The sequence below is a fragment of the Thamnophis elegans genome, chromosome 11, assembly GCF_009769535.1.
Source record: "Thamnophis elegans isolate rThaEle1 chromosome 11, rThaEle1.pri, whole genome shotgun sequence".
NCBI lineage: Eukaryota > Metazoa > Chordata > Lepidosauria > Squamata > Colubridae > Thamnophis > Thamnophis elegans.
Genome location: NC_045551.1, coordinates 70900426 through 70907683, shown reverse-complemented (window position 1 = coordinate 70907683; position 7258 = coordinate 70900426). Strand labels below are relative to the sequence as shown.

Below are 7258 nucleotides of genomic sequence, written 5' to 3'. Positions count from 1 at the left end.
GAAGGGCCGAGACTCTGAATTATCGCTCTGGGTGTATGAATTATAATGAATGACTCTGCTACTTGCTCCCTATCAGAAAAACAAAAACCACTTCACTTCCTCTCCCTTATTTTAAAATTATAATAAGACTGGCCTAATTTTACCTCAAGGCTGTCCTCAGTCACGTAACCCTTGTTGTAACAATTAGAAATCTTTTCTCAAATTGTTGCCCTTTTCTGTCACCTTTCATTATACATTTAGAGGGGAATCTGGGCTTTTTGATCTTGCTGTATTTCCCATCTGGGCTTCTGAAAACTCAAGATGGAGCCCAGTTTCCACAAACTCTCTTTCCACAAGGACAGAAGGAAATGCCAAGAATGGACATTCTTGGGGGGGGGGGCTGAGGGAGAGGGACTGGTCCAAGGCCGCCTAGTTTTCCATGCCTAGAGTGGGACTAGAACTCACCGTCTCCTGGGGTTTGGCCCACAGTCCCCCGGAGGCTTTCATGCCGCTGGAAGGGAAACGCCCTTCTGGGTTCAGCTCCAAGTGGGGGGAAAGAAGGGACTCTGGAGACACGGAGGCCGCTCAGGAAGAGGGTTTCATGGTGGACAGGACCACCAGGTGGCTTGAGCTCCTGGACAGAAAAGGGGGGTCACCAGATGCTTCCAGATGTTGGGAGAAGAAGAAAGGAGAGTGAAGAAGGGGCTTGCTGGGCTTTTTATACTCTCTGTTCGGCCCCCACCTCTCCGTTTCCTGTTCCCATGTAAGAAATGTATTCTGATTGGTTGTCAGACTCCCATTTGGGGCCATGCGGGGGCAACTCTCTAGGCTGTGCTTTGAGTCCAAGTTTGGTTGAGCATCGCTTCTTCCCAGGGGCCCTGCGGGGAGATGGGTAAAGAGCTAATACTACCATGCTTTAATCCCATCATCCTGGAGCTGAAGGGGGAGGTCTTTGTTATGTAGAGTAGACTGACTCAGGCCTTTTAGCGGCCCATTGACAAAGGTGGGGGGCTATTAAGAGAGAGTCTGTTTCTTGCCTAAAAACATGATTCTCCGTTTCTGATCCAGGGAAATAGAATATTCTGCCTTTTCAATATTTCCCACTATATTTCATTTTTCTAAGAGAGGGATGGGTGCTAACTCCCTACAATGCCTAAAATGGGACTAGAACTCACCCCCTCCTGGTTTCTAGACTGCTGCCTTTGCCCCTGGACCAAACATCTTACAAATTGCTCAACTCCACGGGTGGCTCAGGTCGAGGAGCATTGATCTGGTCTCCTTCAGCACCCGGTGCCTGCCTTCCTCGTTCACTCAAGGCCAGCGAGTCTTCCCAATGCAGGCAAGGGGGATGAATTAAGCACCTTGACAGGCACACAAAGCCCCTCCACCGGGTGCTTCCATGTGTCCCTGCCTCCCGTCATGCCCAGAACAGGCGGGGGAAATCCAGGCCACCATTAATCCGGTCAGGAGAGGCAATGCGATAACCTGCCATCTAGTGGCCACATCTGGACTCTCCTGCCCAAATGGGGCGGCCTTTGCCTTCACAAAGGCCGTCGGCCGTTCAGGAGGGCTGTTTTCTTAAGGTATCGTATGACGAGGACTTTGGCCCAGGGTGCCTGAAGAATTTGGAAGACCTCCCGCAGGACTGGCTTTGCTGTCCCATTCCGTCCCCTGGGGGTGGGGGGTGGGGAGAATTGGAGCCCCTTCGGAAGGGGAAACTTCTCCTGGCCTAATTCTCTTAGAAAGAAACGTCTATTGGGGAGGCCGGTAAGCTTCACTCGAGTGGCTGCAAAACAGAGAAATGTTTTCCATCAAAAGCTTTTGCAATTAGCTTTTTATTTACTTAAGCAATTGCTGTGCTAACCATGTTGTGTTAAGTTTTAACTGATTTATACGTATTCTAATTATGGTTGCCTGCCATTCTGCCTCACTCAGTGTTATCTGCGATGACCTCAGGTTGAAACAATAAACAGTGTGGCTGATTGACAGGGCAGAGCCGGCTCCAGTTGGAGGCACCAGGGAAGACCGATGTCTCTGTGTTGGGGGGGGGGACGGGACCCTGTCTGAGTTGGCTGCTGCTGGCAGTTTCCCTGGGAATCTCTTCCTCTTCCTGATTGGGACGGAACAAGGGAAGAGAGAAGCATCTACCATAAAGCACCACTAGATGGCAGCAAGTAGTTTCGAGATTCTGCATTTCTCTGCTGCCATCTAATGCAGGGCTGGAGTTTTTCCACCCAAATATTGTATGCTTGAAAGAGTTTTGGGGGAGACAGCCAGGGTGTGTGTGTGTGTACGTGCAGCTGTGTGAGTGGGAGGCCAGTGGTTCCTCCCTCTCTTCTACTGATTGAGCAGGAAAGCTGAAGAGTTACAGGGGAGGTCAGAGGAGATCAAGCCAGGCTCCGGACACTCACAGCCACCACTGAGGGGCGGCTGTAAGAGTCTCTTCCCTTTATGCTCCCTCTCGTCCTTAACTAAGCTGGGTGGGGAGGGGTCCCTGCACTCTTCCTCATTGGGGAGCCCCGTCTGTGGAATTTGCCTCCCGGTCCAGCAAATTCTGCTGACGTCCCAGAGCATCCGCAGGTTCTGTTCCTATCAACCCCCAGGCGGAATCCTCTCCTCCTCCCAGCTTTCCTGGTTGACCTGTGGGGTCCTCCTTCCTCCTCAGAAGCTCTGCTCGGCTTCAGCTCCACCTCTGCTGACTTCACCAACGTCTCCCTTAGCAGAGCAGCTAGTGGGTTGCCCTGCCAGGGCCTTTGATTAGGTGCTGCCACCTTCTCGGGAGACCAAAGTGGGAAAAGAAACAGGGCCCTTTTGCCTCCGCTGTCCTTCAGCCATTTTTCCCCGAGAGGCAGATTCTCTTTCCCTCTATGTTTGAACCCATCTGAAGAATCGGAAGGACTTTTCGGTTCTTTGTAAACTTTATCAACCTTAAATCACCTTCAACTCTAGCTCTAAGTGTAGCCATGTTGGCTTCTTCTGCTGACCTCCATTATTTGCCTTACTGTAATTGTTTCCAATTACTTCTCTTAATACCCCCCCGGTCTCTCTTTTATTCTTTTGAAATTATTACTCAGTTTGGACTGTTTTCTCCATTTGTTTCTTCCAAAGAATCCAAAGAATAATTATTGCTATGGGTTTATTAATCTCTGTTTCCTTGAAGTCCAAGTGGCTTTTAGCTGGCATTCTTTTTGATTGAAGCCACATATAAATTTAAGTAAGCAAATAGATACATAAAATTCGACTATGTTCAATTTTATTTTCTCTTCGTACGTTGACTGTGCCTTCTGTATTGGTTAAGATCAAGTTAAGAGTAGTTGATCCCTTTGTGTCTTCCTCTCTCCTCTGAAGGATTTCCCATGTCTTGTGGGAAGGGGAGAGATTTTAGCTAGGAATTTGTACTTCCTGAATCTGCATCGATATCTGGGTTAAAGGAAGTGATAAATAACAATATCTGTGTTTGAATTCTCTTCCATGGATTTTGCTCTGTGTACTTTATCTACTTGTTTATCTAGCAAGAGTTTTCCCAACATTAAGTTTTTTTTAAAAACATTAAAGCATTAGAAAAAGGCCAGCAGTGCATCGTAGAGCTCAAATGTTATGAAATGTCAATATTCTCCCATTCTCATGAATGTGCAAGTCTTGCAAATTGGGGGGGGTGTGTGTGTGTGTGTGTGTAAAAAAATACATTGCCATTTGTGATCGGGGGGGGGGGGGACAGAGGTTGGGGACCTCCTGGGCCCTACTTAGTATTGACCTAAATGTAAATATTTCTGACCAGGCATTTGTTGAATGCCTTCCGGCAGTCTTGGCCCTTCGGCCTCTGACCCAAGTAGAGGACGGGCAGAACTTCACTGCGTGTCCAGTTCAGAACCAACTATTCTATTTTAAAGAGAAAAGGCAAATTCCTATGTTTTCAGGCCCAAAATTGGGTGAACTGAATCGTAAGACTTTCTGAAGTCTTATGAATCCCAAATCACGTTCCTCCCCCACTCCATGACTTCAGGGAAACATCTTCCGAGGGGCGTCGGAAGACGGGAAACTCAGCGGCAGGACAAGAGAGGGGCTGCAGGGGATCCGGGCCCCAAATGTCTCCATCGTCTTCCGCAGGAACCTTTGCTCTCTTCGCTCTCTTGGCCTCGTCCGACACCTCCACCGCTACGTCCCCCCCAAGGACATTTCAGTGAGGGAAACCTTTGGTTTCTGCTGACCCAAACTTTGAGCTGGAAATTAGGCAATTGCCAAACTCTTGTGAGTTGCGAGCGGGAGGTCCTCCGTGTATGTCAACAATAATTATGTGGTTGTGATGGAGACACGGGAGACCTTTCACTGGACACCACATTCTCCTTTTCAGAAATGAATATTTCACAATGTTTATTATCCTGTGACCAAACTGGGGCAGGGTGCTGAAATATGTGGCCGGTTCCTCCTCCAGCCGTTTGCATCGGAGGCTCCGGGAGGAAACTGTGAAAATAAGCAGAAACAAATAAATATTTTAAAAGGAAAAGTCTTTGGGTTTTGCCCTTGGAAGACCAACCCAGGGATCGCAATGGCAGCATTGGTTACAGGCAACTAATTCATTACAGATGCAATTAGCAGGGCTACAATTTTAAAAATGAATCCGCTGTTCAAGGTAAAAGACCTTAAAAGTCTGATACCTGGAATCATTTGCAAAAGTAGCAAAGGCGGGACACACCGAAAATGAAGCATAAACGAGAGAAATAAACTGGATGTGGAGAGAGCCTGGGGCCGATGGCTCTCCTTTCCTCCGCTTTTGCCACCCGAGGATGCTGTCTGGAAGAAGGGCGGAGGGGCTGCCTGCTTCTCTCACTGCCCAGGAAGCCTTCCGCTTAGGGCCACAGCTGGGACCGGGATTTCCGTTGCTAAGGCTGGCGGTGTTGAGTGAATCACACCCGATGTGGTGACCATTTTTGCCTTGGTTCTTGAGTGAGCCCGGCTTTGCTTATCAGAGGCCAACTGCCTCCCGGGACCCTCGGACCCTGCAACCCTTGTAAAGATACCTGAGGTTTGATCCCAGCAGTTGTAAGGGCGAGGAGAGCAACCATAAGTCACTTTGTCCAGGGCCGTTGTAAATGCAAACGGTTGTCAATGGACGGTCATAAGTCAAGGACTACCTGCGTCCTAAGGGGCCATGGCTAATCCAGCAGGGCTCAGAACGGAAGCAGCGCCTGCGGTTGGCTTTGGCAAGAGATCCGCTGGTTTTCTTGCCCTTGAGAAGGCAGCCAGAGGGTTTCCAGTCCATGCGGGAGCAGAAGCTACCATGCGCCGGGTTCCTAGAAAGGGGACTCAGTAGAATTGCTACTCAGTGGAAGGAGAAAAGAGTTCCCCCCCACCCGCTAGGAAAATGAACTGGAGTTGAATCCAAGAATTTCCCCCACTGACCAACTACCAGCCAGGCCGGTGTTTCTCAGCCTCAAAACCTTAAGCGGCTTAGTCCTTCGAGAGTTGGAGGCCACACATCTTAAAATTGCCGAGGAAAGATATAATTCCCAGGCTTCTCAGCCAGCGGCCGTGTCCCCCCCTGCAGGAGGAGGGTTCCCGGTCGCCCACTCGGCTGTCATTTGAAGATCTGTCTGGGGGTCTCCAGGAAGCAAACAGAGGTGAATAAGGAGGGTCCATTTAGGGGACGGATAAAAATATCCAAGTGCAGCTGAGCCATTAAAGTCAGGATTTTAATCCCCCACTGAGAATGTGGCTCGGTGCCATCTTTAAAATCTTCAGAGACTAGAAGAGCATCAGGGCAACCGGAGCTGTTCTGAAAATCCCTTCCCCACATCCACTGGGGAACCTTTCCTGAAACCCCCAGTCCAGGACCCTTTCCATGCCAGGAAACACTGGGAAAAGGGGGAGCCCCAGAGTGGTGACGCCTGGACCCCAAATTAAATTTGCTCTGGGCCACGAAGCGAAGGGGATCAGAGGGGATGCAGAGTTCTTCCGTTGAAGGGAATTCCATTTTGTCTTCACTCAGACTCTGCACGTGCCCATGTCCACCGGGTGACTTCAGAAGGAGCCGGGCCAATCAAGGCTGAGACGGGAGGAGGGCTCATGCCAGCTCTATGATTGGCTGGTGGTAAGAAACTTTATCGTTCCTTTATTCATTTGGGGCTAAAAAAACAGAATCTCCACCTTTGGAATCAGTGACGGAAGGAGGGCTGCCAACGTCTCAAGAGCCCTCAGCGCATGCAGCGACCTTAAATGCACCCAGAGGTCAGGAGGTCCAAGGATCCCGGGCTTTTCTCCTGCTTGCCCTGGAGTGGATTAGCTTCCTTTGGAGCCACAGTCTTCTTTGCTCAGATCCAGGACAGCCTAAGTTGCAAGGGGAGACAAAGTCACAACGGCCTCTTCAACCCTCACCCTATGCCTCCCTCCCTCCTCCTCCACCTCCTCCAGCCCTGCTTGGGACCCCGAGGGCTCCTTCTTTTCTCCTCACCCAAGGAAAAGGCTCCATTGCCTTGCACAGAAAAAGATGCAGCCACCTTCAACGTTGCGGCCTTCTTGAAGGGCTCTGGGGAGGAAGGGGGCGGATGGAAGGAGGACCAGCCCACCTTGGTTTGTTCTCTGCGAAGGCATCTGGGGGGGGGGGGTGTTACCTCGGCTGCTCCTTCACCCGCCAGCCTTCTCCTGCACAGAGATCAGGCTAAAGTAAAGCCTGAGTCTGTTTGTTCCCCAGATGTTGCTGTCAGCATTTTGCTGTCCAAACATCTGCAAGCCAAAAGCATCAAAAACAAACAAGCCAGGCCCCTTCGATGGATTCTAGAAGCAACGGGAGGTGTAATTCCTTCCTTTGTCCTTTTTCTTCAGCTGTGCAAACAGGAGCAAAAGGGCCGTGCACCTGTGCTACCTGAGGGAGCCCACTTCCTGTGATGAAGCTGATCAGAGACCGGCAGGTAAGGAAGGAGGAGGAGGCCCTCTTGGAGAAGAGCCGGCTGTCACCTGTCCACCAAGACGGTTGTTTCCTCAACATTGCAAAGGGAGCCAAGCCAGAAACAGCTGCTTTGGGTGAGAATTGAGTGTAGGGTGGTGGGAGGTGCTAAGGGTGGCGCAGTGGTTAGGGTGCAGTACTGAAGGCCACTACAGCTGACTGTTATCTGCAGTTCAGCGGTTCAAATCTCACCGGCTCAAGGTTGACTCAGCCTTCCATCCTTCCGAGGTGGGTGAAATGAGGACCCAGATTGTGGGAGCAATATGCTGACTCTGTAAACCGCTTAGAGAGGGCCGGAAGCCCTATGAAGCGGTATATAAGTCTAACTGCCATTGCTGT

The 7258-nt window shown here is 50.3% G+C and overlaps 1 long non-coding RNA gene across 1 annotated transcript; it reads left to right on the top strand.

The window, feature by feature from the left end:
* The first annotated feature begins 1509 nt into the window (after positions 1–1509).
* Positions 1510–7071, top strand: LOC116515002. The gene is made up of 3 exons (XR_004256175.1): positions 1510–1562; positions 5966–6067; positions 6799–7071. It is a non-coding gene; the product is annotated as an uncharacterized LOC116515002 (long non-coding RNA).
* The last annotated feature ends 187 nt before the right edge of the window (positions 7072–7258 follow it).